This window comes from Nerophis ophidion, linkage group LG09, assembly GCF_033978795.1.
Source record: "Nerophis ophidion isolate RoL-2023_Sa linkage group LG09, RoL_Noph_v1.0, whole genome shotgun sequence".
Lineage (NCBI taxonomy): Eukaryota > Metazoa > Chordata > Actinopteri > Syngnathiformes > Syngnathidae > Nerophis > Nerophis ophidion.
In genome coordinates this window covers 25,407,532-25,431,126 of record NC_084619.1, presented here as the reverse complement: position 1 = coordinate 25,431,126, position 23,595 = coordinate 25,407,532, and the positions used below count along the sequence as shown (strand labels likewise).

At 39.6% G+C, this 23,595-nt stretch overlaps 1 protein-coding gene across 1 annotated transcript in view; it reads left to right on the top strand.

Moving 5' to 3' along the window:
- Positions 1 to 7,728: 7,728 nt before the first annotated feature.
- The window catches only part of LOC133559178 (signal-induced proliferation-associated 1-like protein 2), a 211,782-nt gene continuing 195,915 nt past the window's right edge, over positions 7,729 to 23,595 (top strand). Inside the window, 1 exon segment of the mRNA XM_061910660.1 lies at positions 7,729 to 7,885. The gene's annotated coding sequence lies outside the window, so the exon portion shown is untranslated.

Sequence of the window (23,595 nt, the reverse complement as noted above, 5' to 3'; positions counted from 1 at the left end):
TTGAAACTTTTATTCGTAGATTGCACAGTACAGTACATATTCCGTACAATTGACCACTAAATGGTAACACCCGAATAAGTTTTTCAACTTGTTTAAGTCGGGGTCCACGTTAATCAATTCATGGTATTGAGACACTTACCTTTATGAATATAAAACTTAGCCAAAAGTATAATGAGGTTGCAAAGGTCACATTCATCGATCCATTGTCTACCACTTATTCCCTTCGGGTGCTCCAGGGGGCACTGGAGGCTATCTCAGCTACAATCGGGTGGAAGATGGCGTACACCCTGGACAAGTCGCATGTTCATCACAGGACAAAGGTAACATCCATCCATCCATTTTCTACCGCTATTTCCTTTTGGGGTCGCGGGGGGCGCTGGTGCCTATCTAAGCTAAAATATTGCGGAAGGCAGCGTTCACCCTGGACAAGTCGCCACCTCATCACAGGGCCAACACAGATAGACAGACAACATTCACACTCACATTCACACAACAGGGCCAATTTAGTGTTGCCAATCAACCTATCCCCAGGTGCATGTCTTTGGAGGTGGGAGGAAGCCGGAGTACCCGGAGGGAACCCACGCATTCACGGGGAGAACATACAAACACCACACACAAAGATCCCGAGCCCGGGATTGAACCCCAGACTACTCAGTACCTTCGTATTGTGAGGCAGACGCACTAACCCCTCCTTCACCGTGACATTCATTTTCAAATGTTTTTCTCATACTGTGTACATCCATCATCATTGGTATGTTTTCATCTACAAAACCATTCTTTGTATCACACCATCTTATCTATCTTATCTTTTAACAAAAAAACAAGAAGTCACAATCTTCATTCAATGAATGTTCTTCAATTTGTCATCCCCAAAGTAAGAACTGAACTGGGCAAGAAAGCATTTAGGTTTTCAGCACCGAAGGCTTGGAATAACCTACAATCAAATATTCAACTTCAAAGCCTTCCACATTAAAGCTTCTGTGAAAGGATTGCAGTCCACCTTGTCTGTATGCACATGTGTCATATGCACAAGTTTGAATGTTTCTTTTCTTTTTCTCCTATGTCCCACTCTCCCTTGTGGAAGGGGTCCGGTCCGATCTGGTGGCCATGTACTGCTCGCCTGTGTATCGGCTGGGGACATCTCTGCGCTGCTGATCCGCCTCCGCTTGGGATGTTTTCCTGCTGGCTCCGCTGTGAACGGGACTCTCGCTGCTGTGTTGGATCCGCTTTGGACTGGACTCTTGCGACTGTGTTGGATCCATTATGGATTGAACTTTCACAGTATCATGTTAGACCCGCTCGACATCCATTGCTTTCCTCCTCTCCAAGGTTCTCATAGTCATCATTGTCACCGACGTCCCACTGGGTGTGAGTTTTCCTTGCCCTTATGTGGGCCTACCGAGGATGTCGTAGTGGTTTGTTCAGCCCTTTGAGACACTAGTGATTTAGGGCTATATAAGTAAACATTGATTGATGATTGATTGATAAATGTGAGGTTTTATGTGTTGTTTAATGTATTTATTGTAACCTTGCTGCTGCCCTCTTGGCCGGGTCTCCCTTGGAAAAGAGATCTTTGATCTCAATGGGATTATTACCTGGTTAAATAAAGGCTAAATAAAATCCAAATAGCACATCTTTAAACAAAGCACACATTTTTCATGTATAGTGTCCAGGATGACACAACAGATGCCCTGCCATAGTAATGATGGGATCAGCAGTTATTTTGACTGTACTGAATCACTAGAAGAAGTTCCTTAAATTTATTTGTTCAAATTTATTCGTTCGAATCATTAGTCAGTCAGTAACAGCTTCCCCAGCGGCAGATCTCGGTGTGTGTCAGTTCGCGAACAACACAAACCCTCAGCTCAGCACCCAATGAACAACGCGCACAGTGACTGAACGAGATCCTTGCTGCGTCAAGGGTTCAGTGAGTCACAGAATGCGCCAGTTCTACTCATACCGGCATGGTCGCGGCGGAGCTCAACTGAACTAATGAAAGGAACAAATCAGTTCATGAAGTGATTCGGTTCAGTACGTTCACTCAAAAGATTTGTTCATTTGAACGAATCGTTCGCGAACGACACAAGACTATGCCATAGTGATGCAGTGCTTTCCGCAAATCCAAAACAGCTGGTAGAATCTTCGAGCTTTATTCGGGGCAATGGCAACAGCTGTTGAGGGATTTTTACATCACGGATTGTGTTGGTATTCATGGGAAATGCAGCTGAAGTACTATTTTAGACAAATTAGCCAACATAATAGTGCTCATTGTGTACAGCTCTGCTCTTTTATGTTGGTTGATACTACCAGATTATATCATTAAAGGCCTACTGAAATGAGATTTTCTTTTTTAAACGGGGATAGCAGGTCCATTCTATGTGTCATACTTGATCATTTCGCGATATTGCCATATTTTTGCAGAAAAAATTTAGTAGAGAACATCCACGATAAAGTTTGCAACTTTCGGTGTTAAGAGAAAAGCCCTGCCTCTACCGGAAGTCGCAGACGATGACGTCGCAAGTGTGGGGGCTCCTCACATATTCACATTGTTTATAATGGGAGCCTCCAACAAAAAGTGCTATCCGGACCGAGAAAACGACAATTTCCCCATTAATTTGAACGAGGATGAAATATTCATGTTTGAGGATATTGATAGAGACGGACTAGAAAAAAAGTTTAAAAAAAAAAAACGATTGCTTTGGGACAGATTCCGATGTTTTTAGACACATTTACTAGGATAATTCCGGGAAATCCCTTATCTTTCTATTGTGTTGCTAGTGTTTTAGTGAGTTAAATAGTACCTGATAGTCGGAAGGGTGTCTCCACGGGTGTGTTGACGCCAATGTCTCAGGAGAGTCGACGGCAGCTGCATGGACGACACAAGCTCAGCTTTTCTCCAGTAAGAAGCAACTTTTTAACCACAATTTTCTCACATAAACCTGCTGGTTGACATTCCGTCTTTATTCATGTTCGCTTGACCGTGCTCTGATCCATAGTAACTTTTCACCTCCAGGAATTTTAAAAAAGGAATCACCGTGTGTTTGTGTGGCTAAAGGCTAAAGCTTCTCAACTCCATCTTTCTAGTGTGACTTCTCCAATATTAATTGAACAAATTGCAAAAGATTCAGCAACACAGATCTCCAAAATACTGTGTAATTATGCCGTTTAAAGGCCTACTGAAACCCACTACTAACCACCACGCAGTCTGATAGTTTATATATCAATGATGAAATATTAACATTGCAACACATGCCAATACGGCCAGTTTAGTTTACTAAATTGCAATATTAAATTCCCCGGGACTTTTTTGATGACGTGTAGGCGTGACGTCGCGGGCTGTTATGAATATATACTTAACTCTCACACTATCATCTTAGATCCACTATGGACTGAACTCCCACTATTATGTTAGATCCCCTATGGACTGGACTCTCACTATTATGTTAGATCCACTATGGACCAGACTCTCACAATATTATGTTAGATCCACTATGGACTGGACTCCCACTATTATGCTAGATCCACTATGGACCAAACTCTCACTATATTATGCCAGATCCACTATGAACCGGACTCTCACAATATTATGTTAGATCCACTATGGACCGGACTCCCACTATTATGTTAGATCCACTCCGGACCGGACTCTCACAATAGTATGCTGGATTCACTATGGACGGAACTCTCACAATATTATGTTGGATCCACTATGGACTGGACTCTCACACTATATTATCTGAGATCATTGTCATCCCATTTGGTTGAGTTTTTTCCTTGCCCTGATGTGGGATCTGAGCCGAGGATGTCGTTGTAGCTTGTGCAGCCCTTTGAGACACTCATGATTTAGGGCTATATAAGTAAACATGGACATGGGATGGAATATGAGCGCTGCGCACACACACAGTTAAAAGTCGTCTGCTTTAACGGCATAATTACACAGTATTTTGGAGATCTGTGTTGCTGAATCTTTTGCAATTTGTTCAATTAATATTGGAGAAGTCAAAGTAGAAAGATGGAGTTGGGAAGCTTTAGCCTTTAGCCACACTAACACACGGTGATTCCTTGTTTAAAATTCACGGAGGTGAAACTTTAGTATGGATCACAGCGGACATGGATCCCGACTACATGTCAACGAGCAGGTTTCGGTGAGAAAATTGGTGTTAAAAAGTCGCTTCTTACCGGATATCAGCTGAACTTGTGCCGTCCATACAGCTGCCGTCGACTTCCCCGAGACACTGCGCGTCAACACCCGGCCGTGGACGTACACTTCCGACTATCAGGTACTGTTAAACTCACTAAAACACTAGCAACACAACAGAAAGATAAGGGATTTCCCAGAATTATCCTAGTAAATGTCTCTAAAAACACATGAATCCATCTCAATGCAACGCGATTGCAATCGCGTTGTTTTTTTTTTTTAACTTGTTTTCTTGTTTGTTTTTTTCTAGTCCGTCGCTATCAATATCCTCAAACACGAAATTTCATCCTCGCTCAAATTAATGGGGAAATTGTCGTTTTCTCGGTCTGAATAGCTGTTTTTGTTGGAGGCTCCCATTAAAATCAATGTGAATATATGAGGAGCCATCAACATGTGACGTCATCGTCTGCGACTTCCGGTAGAGGCAGGGCTTTTCTCCAGTTGCAAACTTTATCGTGTATGTTTTCTACTAAATCCTTTCAGCAAAAATATGGCAATATTGCAAAATTATCAAGTATGACACATAGAATGGACCTGCTATCCCCGTTTAAATAAGAAAATCTCATTTCAGTAGGCCTTTAAGCAGACGACATTTAGCTGTGTGTGTGTGCAGCGCTCATACTTCCTAAAAACCCGTGACATCTTGTGTACACGTCATCATTACACGACATTTCCAGGACGAAACTCCTGGGAAATTTTAAATTGTAATTTGGTAAACTAAAAAGGCCGTATTGGCATGTGTTGCAATGTTAATATTTCATCATTGATATACTAAAAGGGCCTTCTTTCATCTCCGTAATATCGCTAAAATTCGCTACATTTTGTCCACTAACGACACTGAGATCATTATCCATGCGTTTGTTACGTCTCGTCTCAATTACTGTAACGTATTATTTTCGGGGCTCCCCATGTCTAGCATTAAATGATTACAGTTGGTACAAAATGCGGCTGCTAGACTTTTGACAAGAACAAGAAAGTTTGATCATATTACGCCTGTACTGGCTCACCTGCACTGGCTTCCTGTGCACTTAAGATGTGACTTTAAGGTTTTACTACTTACGTATAAAATACTACACGGTCTAGCTCAGGGGTCGGGAACCTTTTTGGCTGAGCGAGCCATGAAAGCCAATGTTTCAAAATGTATTTCCGTGAGAGCCATATAATATTTTTTAACACTGAATACAACTAAATGCGTGCATTTTTGAGACCAACATTTTTAGACTATAATAAGTCTCTTATTATTTTTAATAACATTTTATTCTAAAGCTAACCAATGATAAATATAATACTTCTTACCATTAATGCGACTTCTTGAACAGGTGCGATAGAAAACGAATGGTTGGATTAAAATGCATGAGAGTGTTTTATAATTTGAAAGTTTTTTTTAACACTGTGATTATCAGCGGAATTATTCATTACTTATCGTGTTGAGCAATGTCAGCTAAGATTTATCTGAGAGCCATATGCAGTCATCATAGAGCCACATCTGGCTTTAGAGCCATATGTTCCCTACCCCTGGTCTAGCTCCATCCTATCTTGCCGATTGTATTGTACCATATGTCCCGGCAAGAAATCTGCGTTCAAAAGACTCCGGCTTATTAGTGATTCCTAAAGCCCAAAAAAAGTCTGCGGGCTATAGAGCGTTTTCCGTTCGGGCTCCAGTAGTCTGGAAAGCCCTCCCGGTAACAGTTCCAGATGCTACCTCAGTAGAAGCATTTAAGTCTCACCTTAAAACTCATTTGTATACTCTAGCCTTTAAATAGACCTCCATTTTAGACCAGATGATCTGCCACTTCTTTTCTTTTTCTCCTCTGTCCCCCTCTCCCTTGTGGAGGGGGTCTGGTCCAATGACCATGGATGAAGTACTGGCTGTCCACAGTCGAGACCCAGGATGGACCGCTCGTCGGGACCCAGGATAGACTGCTCGCCTGTGTATCGGTTGGGGACATCTCTACGATGCTGATGGGATGGTTTCCTGTGGACGGGACTCTCGCTGCTGTCTTGGATCCGCTTTGAACTGAACTCTTGCGGCTGTATTGGAGCCACTGTGGATTGAACTTTCACAGTATCATGTTAGACCCGCTCGGCATCCATTGCTTTCGGTCCCCTAGAGCAGTGGTTCTCAACCTTTTTTCAGTGATGTACCCCCTGTGAAGATTTTTTTAATCCAAGTACCCCCTAATCAGAGCAAAGCATTTTTAGATGAAAACAAGAGATAAAGAAGTAAAATATAGCACTATGTCATCAGTTTCTGATTTATTAAATTGTATAACAGTGCAAAATATTGCTCATTTGTAGTAGTCTTTCTTGAACTATTAGGAAAAAAAGATATAAAAATAACTAAAAAACTTGTTGAAAAATAAACAAGTGATTCAATTATAAATAAATATTTCTACACTATCAATATTTATGGGGCTGATGCCTATATCAGCTACAATTACAAAGGTTTTTTTAATTGTTGCTATTTTTAGAATAAAAATAAAATAAAATCTCACGTACCCCTTGGCATACCTTCAAGTACCCCCAGGGGTACGCGTACCCCCATTTGAGAACCACTGACCTAGAGGGGGGTGGGGTTTCCCACATTTGAGGTCCTCTCCAAGGTTTCTCATAAATATTTCTACACATAGACGTAACCATCAACTTGCAATAGATATCCATCTGGATTCATGAACTTATTTCTAAAAATTTCTTCAAAAAAGAAATCTTTAACATCAATATTTATGGGACATGTCCACAAAAAATGTAGCTGTCAACACTGAATATTGCATTGTTGCATTTCTTTTCACAGTTTATGAACTTACTTCAACAAAATATGGATGTATTATTCCAGCCATCCATCCATCCATTTCTACCGCTTATTCCCTTCGGGGTCGCGGGGGGGTGGGGGGTGGGGGGAGGGGCTGATGCCTATCTCAGCTACAATTATAAAGGATTTTTTAATTGTTGCTATTTTTAGAACAAAAATAAAATAAAATCTCACGTACCCCTTGGCATACCTTCAAGTACCCCCAGGGGTACGCGTACCCCCATTTGAGAACCACTGCCCTAGAGGGGGGTGGGGTTGCCCACATTTGAGGTCCTCTCCAAGGTTTCTCATAGTCATCATTGTCACTGGCGTCCCACTGGGTGTGAGTTTTCCTTGCCCTTATGTGGGTTCTTCCGAGGATGTCGTAGTCGTAGTGGTTTGTACAGTCCTTTGAGACATTTGTGATTTAGGGCTATATAAATAAACATTAATTGATTGATTGATTGACATAAACTATCAGGGTAGGTAGTAGTGGGTTTCAGTACGCCTTTAATGGTTTTACTCACATAGCGCTTTTCTACCTTTAAGATACTCAAAGCGCTTTGACACTATTTCCAAATTCTCCTACTCACATTTATTGTAATTGCTTTGTTAAGTTTTTTCGCTTGTTTTTTTTTTTAAAGAGGAGATGATCGAGCACCAGCATGTACAAGCTCTTACCAACCACCACACAGAGCAGCAGGAGCGCCGGTGGGCGGGGACTTCTCCCGGCATGCTGTCATCACAGAGCTCGCTGGTGCTGGATGTCTCCGCTCGCTTCAGTCTGGAGGCTCAGACTGGGAGAGAAAGGTGTGATCCCGACTAAATACAACTGCTCATGACCCACGATTAAGGATATTTTGGTAAACGTCACCAAACTGGCTACGCTTTCATGTAAGGTAAGAATATCCCTTTTTGTTTTATTTATTGTTATATTGGCCTTTCCGAACGAAGAAAGTATAGTTCTTTCTTAAAAGTGTGGAGTGTTGGCGAGAGCCAGAAGGTGGACATATCACAATTATAAATGTAATGTTAAATATAAATGCTCAAGTTACTTTTTGGCCCATTGGCACCGAATATGCTTATTTTAAACGAAAGGGTCGATTAAGCACACATTGCATATTCTTAAGATATCTTGCCCTGTTGCATTTTTTGATAATCAAATCAATATTATTATGCTTTTAAGTTTAAACAAAACCAGCCTTGTTGTTGTGAATGATGTGTGTTTAAACGGAGAGATGTTTAAGATCATTTGTTTTGTCTTGAAATATTTCTGAATGAGTATGTTTAGGGGAGTCAGTGCTCGTTTGAGACGGTAGGGGGCGACAGAGATTTCGTTGTCCCTTTGGTCTGGTTAATAGAGCCTTCTTATTCCTTTTATTTGGAGATCAGTCTTAATTAATATGTATTTATTCATAGTCAAAAAGGACAAGGTCATGTTTTGTTTTATTTTAATTTGTCTTTATTGTTGCTGCTCTCTTGGTCAGGTCACTTCTGGAAAATAGTTTTTAATCTCAATGACTTTTTACCTGGTTAAATAAAGGGTATTGATTTGTTGTGATATTTTTTCAGTGTAAACAGTCAACGTCTCATAATTAGAGTTGAGTAAACAGATCTGCATAAATATAATCTGCCAGTTGCCTGCACCCAATATGTACAATCTTGTTTTATTTGCTGGCCCCCTCTGTTGGACTGTGTCCCCTGAGAGACGGGACAAGTCAAATCATGTTTATCTTCAATCAACCATACCAATTGCTGTCTTCCTGTAGGAAGTTGAGACTCCACAATAGCTAAATTCGTAATAAGGACCCTCAGACACATGAATAGACACTCTGGAGTTTAAATGCAAATAATCATTGCATAATTTAATCTGCTCTGCATTTTCCCCCTTCTGGTTTCACAGTCCCCGTTTTTATCTTTCAAGCAAATAAGCATGATTCCCTCTTCCCAAATGAATACATTCATTAGGACAGGGTTATTTTTCATGATTTTACGTCTCCATCTTATTGAAGTTGCTGAACCTGGATGACTCCTGTATGTTCACCTGCTTTGACATTTAACACAATAAGCTGGTCTAGGTCAATTTACCCGTTCCTCAGTGCATTGATGTGTTGCAAATATGATTGTGCACTAGTCCCATTCATTTGACCATATCTCCAGGTACTTGGATCATGTACTTAAAATTCCTGAACTTTCTCCAGGAAAGTGTTTTTATTTTTCATGACAGAGGTTAAAAACACACATTTTTTGAGTTGAAGATAGGAATGTCTTGTTAGAGTTTCTGATTGACCGTCACCGACGCGCACACGTCAACTGAGGTGCCTTAACAATGACAGCTCAAGGGAATGTCGTTCAGTCTTGCTTTGAATAGAATTCTGTTGCATTCTGCCCGCAATAGCGTGAAGAAAAGGGCTCTTGAGGGGGAACTATGCTCTCATCTATTTCTAACAACACCTTCTGCATGAATACCCAGACAGTAGGTAATTGAAGCAGATAGAGATGTCTTTCAAAATAAAGTTACGTGCACAATGTGTGCTCTGCTGAACAATGAGACACCTGTCAAGCTTTGGCGGGGAGACGGCTTCCTGTAACATGCCCGTAGGACATTTCAAGTTGTTATCCTTGTCAAGCTGTTTGGGAAAGCTTCTGGCCTGGGGACTCGGAGACGCCCCTCTAGAGTTACACTGTTTGTGTGTTTGGTACACACTGTTTCATTATTAAGATGTTACCATAACGCACGGCTGTCTCGGGAGGGTTTTTTTTTTTTATTGGAAATTACCGAACAGGTGTGTCTTCTTATGAAACCACTTCTCTTAAAGCACCTGGTACCTGCACTTTAGTCTCCCCTGTCCCTGTTTGTTTTTTTTATCCCAGTGTGTTGACTCATCATTGTTTTCACAGACAAAAAAGATGAGAAATGAGGTGAAACATTTCTCTTTTTAGTTCCAGACAAGTATGCCAAAGTTGGTGGCCTGAGTTCTCCTGCATCCTATGCATGTGACGGGGATCAGAAAAAGGAGTCTAGTCTAGGCGACACACAATAGAACCTCCCCAAACCAAATCCTGTTGCTTTAAAATCAACCAACCAGCAGACGAGGATCACATACTGCCTGCTCTTGTTGTGAGAGCCAGACCTTCTCCTCTTCTATTTTGGCAGCTTTTGTTTTGATTGCAGTCTGGATTTATGGAAGGTTTAAAGCCCAGTTATCACTGTCAGGGAAAGCAGACGCTGTCATTAGGTGTATGTTTTTTTTTTTAAAGAATTGTTCTTATGGTCAAGTAGGGTCAGTGAGTGAAAGAGTTTAGTTTGTCCAGTGCAATAGTTGCTGTTCCTATATGCCAGGGATATTTAACTGAGTTGTGTGTTACAGTTCTGATTAACTGTCACCGGACTGTGGATCGGCACATCCCTTTAAAAGAAAATGAAAATTCAATAAATAATGTTCTAACCACTCACAAATATTACCATTATAGAGAATAATTATAGTTTTACGTGCAGAACAACATATAAATAATGAATAAAATGCATACATTAACATTTAATATCACTTTTACCTTAATTGAAGACTCTTGTTAGCAAAGAAGGGGCGGGAGGAGAGAAGCACCTTTGTACTTTGCTACAAAATCTTCCTTGAGTTAGTAGTGCCTTGCCTTCTTTATCACAATTTTCGTATTTGCAACTTTCTTTGGCACCCACGGTGCAGTTGTATACAATTAAAAAAACAAAACACAGTCAGACACAGAAGGGGTTCTTTGTTGAGGCCGTGGATTACGCGGAATGATACTTTAGCAAACTGACTAGATTTGTTACACACAATGAGACACGGTATACAACATTTTGTCAAAAACCAAAACATGAAAAGTGCGGTGATGAAAACCAATGCAATCTTTATGTGATATGCAAAAACAAACTCCATCCATCCATTTTCTACCGCTTGTCCCTTCCTGGGTCGCGGGGAATGCTGGATTATATCTCAGCTGCATTTGGGCGGTATGCGGGGGTACACCCTGTAGAAATCGCCACCTCATCGCAGGGCCAACACAGATAGACAGACAACATTCACGCTCACATTCACACACTAGGGCCAATTTAGTGTTTCCAATCAACTTATCCCCATGTGCATGTTTTTGGGGGTGAGAAGAAGCCAGAGTACCCGGAAGGAACCCACGCAGTCCCGGGGAGAACATATAAACTCCACACAGAATGATCCCCAGCCCAGGATTGAACTCAGGACCTTTGTATTGTGAGGCGCATGCACTAACCCCTGTACCACCGTGCTGCCCTGCAAAAACAGAATGGCATAGATAAACCATTTAGCGTTTCTTGCAGACATGCAATATGATATGCTGTGCTACTGGTTTGTATGGTAATGTATTGTTTTTTAATCTGCCTTTGCTGATGTGGTCAAGCCTCAAAGACAATATTTAGAGTATCTGTCGATGGGACTCTAAACATGTTATAAAGATCCTTAAATAATATTATTGCATTTTTTATTTTAAAGGAGAATTGGATCATTAGAATATGGTGTCTTTTGATGTTGTGCTTGTGACTCTAATATGAAGGCAGTTTGAGGCACATCAGGTTGACATAGCTGTGCCACGGCCAGAGGGAAAGCTTGTTCCATGTGGCAGATGGTATGAAGACAAAAGTCAAGTGCTTATTGCGCCATCCTTCTATCTATCCTTGGTGAGGACCCTGTCAACCTCTCGTGACGCACAACAGAGACTCTGTTGAGTGTTGGGATGTGTGGGTGAGGAGGTGGAGGGTGGTTTGGTTGAAAAGATTTGTGCCTGTTGCCTGCTTATTGACAGCAAGACTGCTGTGGGAGGGACTCGCTATGGCTTCTCATTCTTTAATTGGACTATTCAGAGTTTTTACCTTCCGTTTAACATAGGCTGTTAACTTTTTTATCATTGATCGTTACATTGGGAATTAAAAGTATAGCAGTTTGGTAATTCTTGGGTCCTATAAATTGGCAAGGTAAATTTCGGGCTGGGCGATATGGTCTTTTTTTAATATCTCAATATTTTTAGGCCATATCACGATACACAATATAGATCTCGATATTTTTGCCTTAGCCTTGAATGAATACTTGATGCATACAATCGCAGCAGTATGATGATTCTATGTGTCTACATTAAAACATTCTTGTTCATACTGCATTAATATATACTCAAATTAAACGTTCATGCATAGAGGGAAATCACAACTAAGTCAATTAACCAAAACTGTATTTATTAGACAGTTATTAAGCAGTGGCACAAACATTCATCTAATTTCAAAACAGAAAGTGCAAGATTGTCAGGGACATTTTAAAACAAGCTGAGTGCACTTTTGTGCATGATGTCACTAAGATGACATATCAAAACAACACTAAATTAAAGTGTACTTTTTGTACAGAACGCCACTACAATAGTTTAAAACAAATAAAGTGCACTTTTTGTGCATGATGTCATACAAGATATTTCAATAACTGTCAAATAAAAATGAGCTGCATAATAGGAACTCAAATTGCTATGTGGGAGATTACAGCGGACGTTATCTCCTTATGTTTTTCAGTATTTTTTTTCATACGGTGTTGATGTGGAAATGTTTACCTCGGCATTTTGTTGGTGTGGCACCGAATGGAGATGTTGACATGCGGAGTATTCACTCTTCATTCTCAAGCAGGTGACTTCTCAAATTATGTTACGTACTAGCAGTAATGCTACTTTTTGAAGCAACGCTTCTGTCCCACACTTGACAAATTACGGTTGTCTGTTCGACATACCGGTATTCCCACTTGAAGCCAAACCACAGCCAGATGATGGACCCCCTCTGCTGTTTTTCTTGGGAATTAATTCTTAATTTGTTACCAGATTGGCACCTTCTTTCCCTTGTATTACCACTCGCAACACAGCTAGCGTTACCCATGCTGCTACCTCTCCGCTCCGCGAGGGCGTATACGTATGTGACGTACGACATGACAGTATGTGACGTGTGTAAGAAGTTGCGCTTGCTGTCTGTGAAAATGAGACACAAGCTGTTGGAAGAGCCTGTAGTGTAATGCCAGCAGCTAAAAGCAACTACGTGAGAACGTATACTCGAATATCAAGATATAGTCATTTTCTATATCGCACAGAGAAAAACCCGCGATATATCGAGCATATTGATATATCGCCCGGCCCTAGGTAGAACTGCCATACTGACTTGAATACAAGACGATACAACCAAATAATCATCATGAGTTCTGCCTTGGTTGTTTGCTCTGTTTTTATACTTGTGGTTTTGTACTTTGGTCTGAGCAAATAATAAAACAAAGATTATGATGGGACTAAGGTAAAAGCGTGTGCACAAAGTCATAACTGTTGGTTTAATATGTGTTCTCTCTCCGTCACAATTTATAGGCACACCTTCTTTAACAGCGTAACAGGAGCTGAAATGTGGTGTTCTGGCAAAGTTACACTTGTTTGAACTTGCTGCATGGCAGTAAGACCATGCTGATATGTTTGTATTGGTCAATCTCTATCATAAATGATAAATGGGTTGTACTTGTATAGCGCTTTTCTACCTTCAAGGTACTCAAAGCGCTTTGACACTACTTCCACATTTACCCATTCACACACATTCACACACTGATGGAGGGAGCTGCCATGCAAGGCGCCAACCAGCACCCATCAGGAGCAAGGGTGAAGTGTCTTGCTCAGGACACAACGGACGTGACGAGGTTGGTACTAGGTGGGATTTGAACCAGGGGCCCTCGGGTTGCGCACGGCCACTCTTCCACTGCGCCATGCCGTCCCTCATCATCAGTTTCTTTTCAACCAGATTGTGATGATTTGGTGTGTCTGAAGAATACAAAATACTTAATTGCTGTGCTTCTTTGAGGACACTACCAATGAAAAAATAAAAACAATTAAATGGATTAAATGGGAGACGGCATTTTTGCTTCTTGTACTACAGATGTTCAGCACTCATGCAGCGCTGTGTTTCCTGTATATCATTCAGTACATTCACAACATATATTTTGTTTGTAATTTATTAATTGTAACTGGGTTTGTCATACCTTCCATGAATACTCTGCAGTAGACTTGGGACTAGTATTGTCCCGATACCGATATTTTGGGGCTGGTACCGGTACCAAAAATATTTTGATACTTTTCTAAATAAAAAGGTACCACAAACATTGGTTTATTTTAACAAAAAATCCTACGGTACATTAAACATATGTTTATTATTGAAAGTTTGTCCTTAAATAAAATAATGAACTTACTAGACAATATGTCTTTTAGTAGTAAGTAAACAAACAAAGGCTCCTAATCAGTCTGCTGATGTATGCAGTAACATATTGTGTCATTTATCATTATATTAGTTTGTCAACATTATGAGGGTTTAACTGTAAACATGGATTATTAATATATTTGTTCATTTACCGTTAATATCTGCTTTTTTTCTGTTTTAACATGTTCTATCTACACTTCTGTTAAAATGTAAGTAATGTATTCTCCTGTTGTTTGGATGCTTTACTTTAGTTTTGGATGATACCACCGATTTGTTTGTTTCCCCCTTACACACATGTAAGAGGGATGTGTGCTATGGCTATGAGTTGTTTTATCCCTTGACCTCAGTCTGGACCCCTTCTCCAAGGGCCCAGTCTTAGACTGATTTTATTTTTTGTCCCCCCCCATTGTTTACCTATATTTCACCTTTTTTGTAAGGGGCGCCGGAAGTTGGCAGACCCGTCAGCGATCCTGTTCTGTCTCCCTGTAATGTTTATCTGATCTTGAATGGGATTGTGCTGAAAATGTTGATTTCCCCTCGGGGATTAATTAAGTTAATAATAATAAAATTTCCAATTCTGATTCTGATTCTGAGATTTGGGTATCAATCCGATACCAAGGAGTTACAGGATCATTTTCAAGGTCTTCATGTGTCCAGGGACATATTTCCTGAGTTTATAAACATAATATAAATTAAAAAACAAATAAAAAGAAGATTCGATGCCAAAAGAAAAATATCGACGTAATGATAGTAGTATCGACGAGATACGCTCCTGTACTTGGTATCATTACAGTGGATACCAATGGCGTTTTTTTTATTTTGATGCCGGTGAGCTCTGTTGTGTAGTAAAGCATGTTTAGCTATTGCTTGTCCTGCAAGGATGATACTTGTAAGAAACTTACTTTATTTGTCGCCATGGAGGCGAGGATTAGAGATTTAGAAGTAGCTAGAACACTGCCAACTGGGAGTGGACTTTAGCTGCTAGCTAGCTAGCCATGTCTTAAAGCACTTCTTCCTGAGGGCGTTTCAATGTTATAACTTCACCATTATCTTTAGTTTTTAAGCCAAAATGCGTCCGTTCTTCCTTTTTTGTCTACACACTGTGTCTGCTTGTTAGTACTCCCTGATTGTGCCCTACCGAACATGCTCATCTGCTCGTAAACCAGCAATGACACAACATGACGACTACGGGGGCGGGGGATGGGTAGAGGACCGGTACTTTTCAGATGCGGTATAGTACCGAATTTAATTCATTAGTATCGCGGTACTATAGTAATAGGGGTATATCGTACAACCCTACTTGGGACTGCACGATAATGTGAGATAAGTAACCGCAAGAGGTGGAGGTTCTTTGTTTGTCCGTATTCACTGGCGAGTGACATACATGTTCACCAATCAGAATTGTTGAGCCTTGCGTCCTTTGACTCCTGACCCTTTAAATGTGTTTAAGGAAACGGTAAAATTACGCTAATGACAAACACCACTTGCACCTTATAAAAAGTTTTAATGGTGACTAGGCCCTGGCCAGCCAGTCAATAAGTCAATCAACCGAACAACACATCAAAATGAAGTTGAAATACTTTGCCGGCACCGATAATCAGCTATATCTGAGAAAGAGGTCCCACTCTCGGCATCTCAGCACATTTATTTAACAGTAGCATTACGGGGCGTGGCTACAGGATATCATTGCAAATGGAAAATGTATTCTGAGTTCTTTGCATGCACGTTATATAATTTTACATTTAGTTTTTGTGATAATCGTGTTGGTAAATTATCTACTAAAAAACTAAATATGATGTGATACATAACACGGGACAACATGTAAGTGTCAAAAAGATAACCAAAAGAGTTAGTAGGTGAGAAATATTGTGTAGAAATTAGGGCTGCATATCTTTGGGCTCGCGATTCGATAGTATATCGATTTTTTTCGAGTCAACACGATTCTCGATTCAAAAACGATATTTGTCCGATTCAAAACGATTCTGCCCCGCGACCCCAAAAGGGAATAAGCGGTAGAAAATGGAAAACGATTCTGTATTCATTCAATACATAGGATTTCAGCAGGATCTACCCCAGTCTGCTGACATGCTAGCAGAGTAGTAGATTTTTTTAAAAAAGCTTTTATAATTATAAAGGACAATGTTTTATCAACTGATTGCAATAATGTAAAATTAAAAGAACCAAAAATATGACTTTTTTTTATCTTTGTGAAAACATTGGACACAGTGTGTTGTCAAGCTTATGAGATGCGATGCAAGTGTAAGCCACTGTGACACTATTGTTCTTTTTTAATTTTTTATAAATGTCTAATGATAATGTAAATGAGGGATTTTTAATCACTGTTATGCTGAAATTATAACTAATATTGATACTGTTGTTGATAATATTCATTTTTGTTTCACTACTTTTGGTTTGTTCTGTGTCGTGTTTCTGTCTCCTCTCAATTGCTCTGTTTATTGCAGTTCTGAGTGTTGCTGGGTCAGGTTTGGTTTTGGAATTGGATTGCATTGTTAGGGTATTGCTGTGTAGTGGTTTGTTGGATTGAAAAAAAATAAATAAATAGATAAATAAATCCATCCATCCATCCATTTTCTACCGCTTATTCCCTTTCGGGGTCGCGGGGGGTGCTCGCGCCTATCTCAGCTACAATCGGGCGGAAGGCGGGGTACACCCTGGACAAGTCGCCACCTCATCACAGGGCCAACACAGATAGACAGACAACATTCACACTCACATTCACACACTAGGGCCAATTTAGTGTTGCCAATCAACCTAAATAAATCAAAATAAAAAAAATAATCGATTTAAAAAAAAAGGAGAATCGATTCTAAATCGCACAACGTATTCGATTCGTATTCGAATCGATTTTTTCCCACACCCCTAGTAGAAATGTACCCAATTGCAAAAAATGTAGTCTTGAATTTCAATATTTTCTTCCGGGTCTTGCGTGGCAGCACTTAGTGCAGATATACATTTTCGTCTCTTTTTCATTGGTTTTCCACATTTTTTTCTCAATGACTGCTCTTGTGCCTGATATACCCATCGATATTATATCCATTATTATCTTATTTTCATCGCACTTTATTCTGTATGTTAGAATTTTTTAATATGTCCTTACAATCTTAATAATCTGTAAATTATGACTTTTCAACCATCTACTATATTTGTCAAACTGTATATTCATGCACTGTATGTTGTTCTACACTTGGACTGGTTAGAAACTACATTTTGTCACCTTGTACTTGTGCATGCATAATGGCGATACATTTAAATGTAATCAAATCGAATTAAAATCTAAGTGTAGTCGTGTATGTGTGTAGTGTGGATATTATTTGAGGGTATGAAGTAAGGCTTCCAATTTTATGAATGTTACTTTTTGCCATTTTCCTAAATCAGTCAACTTTAAACCATATCCTTTATTGCATAATTTTAAAACCTTGCATGCTTTTTCTGTTATGCTCAATCATGCACACATAGCCGGCAGTCTAAGCTTCACATAGCTGCACTGTGATGATGAACAACTAATGCTCGCAGGCTCTTTGCTCTTCCTAAAACAGAGGTGAAAGTGAAGTCACCGTCTAGCCTCTACTGCTGTACTGACACATAATGCTTAGTGCAGGCCAATACATCTGCAATTTTGCAAAACCAACAAAAGTACACAATTTCATCTGTACTATATTTTCTGGACCATATGGCGCACCGGATTATAAGGCGCACTGTCCATGAATGGTCTATTTTCAATCTTTTTTCATATAAAAGGCGAACCGGATTATAAGGCGCATTAAACTCTAATAACTAAAGTTCTTTGGGTGAATAATGTAAACTCACTACACTGGTATGTTTTAGCGCTTTCATGGCGAGTTTACTGACAGATATAAGTAAGAACTTTACAGTAATTTAGATTAGAAAAAAAAACGCCAGATAATATGTCCTACCTTATACACAAAGCAAAGCGGCTTCATAGCTTACCAATGTTGTACTAAAACATTTTGATGTGTGTAATGTTCAATATTTTCAATGGAACATATACAATGTTGATGTTGTGGAATTTGCATGTTCTCCCGTGACTGCGTGAGTTCCCTCCGGGTACTCCGGCTTCCTCCCACCTCCAAAGACATGCACCTGGGGATAGGTTGATTGGCAACACTAAATTGTCCCTAGTGTGTGAATGTGAGTGGGAATGTTGTCCAGTGTGTACTTGGCCTTCCGCCCAAATGCAGCTGAGATAGGCCCCAGCACACCCGTGACCCCGAAAGGGACAAGCGTTACAAAATGGATGGCTGGATGGATGTTTACTTGAGTGATATTGCCATCATCCCTCTTACCACGTATGTCTTATGTTTGACTGCCATCTGCTGGTCACACTTTATCTTAGTGATCACACTTATCATTACACCATGTACCAAAAAAATTGCTTCGAGGTTGGTGAGCAAAACAAGAATGATACAATAACACCGGGTTATTCGCCGCACTGTTGAGTTTTGAGAAAAAAAAAGGATTTTAAGTGCGCCTTGTAGTCCTGAAAATACCTTAGTTCAGTGGTGCAAATATCACTAGTGAGAGCATTTTTTGTTTTTCCAAACCAATCATTTTTAAGCGTCACTTCAAAAGCTGCCACAATCATTTTCGATTGCATTATTCAAACATGTAAAAGAATGTGTCCTGACTGACAAATTACCTACACCTCTTAGTCCCTTAGGGGTTCATTAAAATGTGTAGTGACAATATGGGTGGGGGAAAGGCTGACCCCTCCAGCATGTTTTGTCTGTATGTATATCCCGCAACAATAGAGCGAATGAGCACTGGCCAGTCATTAACCTGAAGACCAAAGGGTCCAAGGATCGTTTGTGGAGCTTTGGGTTAACGTTTGCCGTGAGTCTCAGTGGGCTCAAAAAATGGCGGCAAGTGACCTTTGTCCTTGCACCCGGCCTCCAGTGGGAGATAAGAAGGGATTTAGTTTACATACCTCCTTCCCACTGTAGCGAAAAAAGACTAGCTGATGGGACTGACGAGACCGGTTGTACGTCTCTAGAGATGGCAAGCCTTTTTTTTCTTCCTGCTACAGTGAGGAATTTTAGGTTGAGTACAGTCCCATTTAGAGATGAGCAATATGTTCTAAAATCCATATTTCAATAATTTTCTGGCATATAATTTATAATTGAACCGTTTCAATACAGGTTACAAAAGATCCTCCTTTGGCAGCTTACGTATGCACTAACTAGACATGGGTTACCAGTTTTAAGGTATACCCCGGTATAGGGCTGGGCGATATATACCGGGGTATATATCACGGGTTTGTCTCTGTGCGATACAGAAAATGACTATATCGTGATATTGGAGTATACGTTCTCACACAGTTGCTTTTAGCTGCTGGCATTACACTACAGGCTCTTCTCACTCGGTTTTCTCTCCTTCTCACATAAGACACATACGTATACGCCCATGTGTAGCAAAGAGGTAGCAGCATGGGTAACGTTAACTGTGATGCTAGCGGAGCCGTGTGAGTGGTAATACAAGAAAAAGAAGGTGCGAAGGTGCGAATCTGGTAACAAATGAAGGAAGAATTGATTCCCAAGAAAAACAGCAGGGGGTCCATCGTCTGGCGGTGGTTTGGCTTCAAGTGGGAATATGTCGAATAGACAACTTTATTTGGTGAAATGTGGGGCACAAGCATTGCTACAAAAAGTACAATTATTGCTGATATGTAGCATCATTTGAAAAGTCACCCGCTAGAGAATGAAGAGTGCTTACTCCGCATTTTAACATCTCCATTCGGTGCCACACGCCCACACCATCAAAATGCCGAGGCAAACATTTCCAGATCAACACCGTATGAAAAAAATAGTCAACAACAAAAGGAAATAATGTCCGCCGTAACCTACCACATAGCGAAGGACGAACACTATTTGATTTCTTATTATGCAGCTCATTTTTATTTGACAGTTATTTAAATATCTTGTGTGACATCATGCACAAGAGTGCACTTTTTTTGTTTTAAACTATTGTAGTGGCGTTCTGTACAAAAAGTGCACTTTAATTTAGTGTTGTTTTGATATGTCATCTTAGTGACATAATGCACAAAAGGGCACTAATAGCTTGTTTTAAAATGACTCTGACAATCTTGCACTTTCTATTTTGGAAATGAAATGAATGTCTGTGCCACTGCTTAATAACTGTTTTAATAAATACAGTTTTGCTAAATTGACTTAGTTGTGATTTCCTTTTCTGCATGAAAGTTTAATATGACCATATATTAATGCAGTATAAACAAGAATGTTTTAATGTAGACACATAGAATCATCATACTGGTGTGATAATATGTATCAAGTGTTAATTCAAGGCTAAGGCCAAATGTCAAGATATATATCGTATATCGCGATATGGCCTAAAAAATATCGAGATATTAAAAAAAGGCCATATCGCCCAGCCCTACCGCAGTATGAAAAAGGGATAATTCTAGACACACTGTCAGAAAACCCGCTGTTTTGCAACTTTTGTGTTTGTTATGCTTTATTGGTAGTGTTTTAGTCTACAGTAAATATTGTATCTGTTTTAATGGCTAAGCTTGTATTGTTCTAAATATTGGTTTGTACTGTAGCACCTAAATATTTATTTAAATAAAAATTGTGTGACAAACCAAATCTATTATTATTATTTATCATTTCTGGCAGGCGTTTTGGCGTCCTACACTGTTCAGGGGTCCTTGAACGCACCGTAAAAGCACCTCCGTCTTGTATTCCTCAGAGAAGCTTGGGGACAGGTTCCAGGTTCGATCCCAGCTCACGCAATCCTAGTCACGACCGCTGTGTCCTTGGGAAAAACACTTTATTCTTGCTCCTGATGGGTCGTGGTTAGCACCTTGCATGGCAGCTCCCACAATCAGTGTGTGTATGAATGGGTGAATGTGGAAATAGTTTGGATTGGCGTACGTCATTTCTTAATGGGGAAAGACAACAATGTTTCTTTTTTCATGTTAACATTTAAGCTAGTGTGCTGGCATTAGTCAGTCCGTGAATTGATCTAAGTGGCAGTTATTAATCAAATTGTTTTGGTCATTTGGATTTGAAATTGTATTATTCACCATCAGCAGTTTTACCATGGTTATCATTGTTCTATCTCTAATGTGTACAAATAAGTTATTTTTCAGTTTTTTTGCTAGTTTGCATTCAAGCTCACTTAGCGAATTGCATAGCTTCTTGTTTCCTCCTGCTCTCTCTTGCTCAGTATGTCGCATGTTTAGCAGTTGCTTGTACTACAGTAATGATACTTGTAAGAAATGTAGTTTATTTTCCGCATTGGAAAGGAATTGGTAACTTAAAGGAGCAGCGCCGCGCTATGGAAGGACATACTTTAGCCGTGTTAGCTAAGTCAATAGCCACCTCTGTCAAAAGGCAGCTTTATGTTGATGACACGTAGCAGCCTACTCGCACAACGTGCTTAGGTTACACTATCAACATGCATCCTAGTGATAGGACAGATTAACATTTTTATCATAGCCATACGTATGCCATTTCTATCATTCATCATTTACATCAGGGGTCACCAACCTTTTTGAAACCAAGAGCTACTTCTTGGGTACTGATTAATGCGAAGGGATACCAGTTTGATAAACACTTAAAAAAATTGCCGGAAATAGCCAATTTGCTCATTTTAACTTTAATAAATAAATCTATACATATAAAAAAATGGGTATTTCTGTCCGTCATTCCGTCGTACATTTTTTTTCCTTTTACGAAAGGTTTTTTGTAGAGAATAAATTATGAAAAAACCTAATTGAACGATTTAAAAGAGGAGAAAACAGGGGAAAAAAATGATGTATATATATATATATTTTTTTAATTTTTTTTTAATGTATATGTATATATATATATAATGCATATATATATGAAATACTTGACTTTCGTTAAATTCTAGCTATATATACCCTGTACACTGTTTGTTTGTCTAATCTTGCACAGGTTTGTGCTGAAAACAAAGTTTCATTGTACTTTTGCAATGACAATAAAGACCTATCATATACATATATATATATATATATATATATATATATATATATATATATATATATATATATATATATATCAAAAATACTTGAATTTCAGTGTTCATTTATTTACACATTTACACACACATAACACTCATTTACTCATTGTTGAGTTAAGGGTTGAATTGTCCATCCTTGTTTTTCTAACCATATGCATACAGTAGATGGCAGTTTTGTCCTTTTTAAGAGTATTACAACATTGCTGTTTATGGCAGACGAACTGCTTTACGGTAGACGAAAACGAACTGCTGTTGTTGTGTGTTGTTTTACCGCGCTGGGAGGACGTTATGAAACTGCCTAACAATAAACCCACATAAGAAACCTAGAACTCGCCCTCAATCATTCTACAGTTATAATGTCATTGGGCAGACACGCTCTCTATATTGTGGTAAAGCGGACGTGAAAACAGGCTGTGGACACGTCACTCAAGTCTGCATGGAGCTGGAGGGGGCGTGGCCTCCATCTCCGCCTGAATTTCGGAAGAAAATTTGTCCCGGGAGGTTTTCGGGAGAGGCGCTGAATTTCAAAAAAATCCGGGAGGGTTGGGAAGTATGAATGTGAGTCTTTAGTAAGAACCAGTAAGTTGTCCTTTTCTTACTGGAGCTTCTTTTACGATGTTTGTTACAAAAATACCAAAGTAAAAGCAAAACAGTGAGTTAAAGGTGAACTGCACCTTTTTTTGGAATTATGCCTATCGTTCACGATCATTATGAGAGACATGACAATGGATGTAGTACATGTTTTCTCTTTGCATTCTAAATATTAAATAATTGCTATCGAAAGTTCGCTTACGATGGAGCCTATCGGATCCGCGCAATTACGCCTATTAAAACCCTCCAAAAAAACAACCAAACACCTCCATTAGGGCTTTATATACATGATGTAAGTATATATGTAACGTAGTATCGGGCAGATTTATAATAACAATTAATATTTACGTATTTTGATCATTTTAAGCATACGCAGCGCATTAATTTAAAAATGCTTTTTTCCCCTTCTCTTCACTTTTTACTAGTGACTGCAGACTTTATGAGAGTCGCCAAACATAATTACATAATTAGGATAGGATGCCGACTGCTGGGATGTTCATATATTCCCGTTCAGGTGAAGAATGCCTCATAATCCTCACGAAGGGCGGTGGGGAGTCCAAGCGTCTTTTTGTGTCGTCCTTACCAGTTTCAGGTCCTAAATGGCTGTCAAATTGTACCAACCTGTCGGAATACCTACTCAGACATCTTTTGTCCATGTGAGATGCATGCTTTATAATTTACAATAAGCTAACAGGGAGTAGGGAAGCGAGGAAG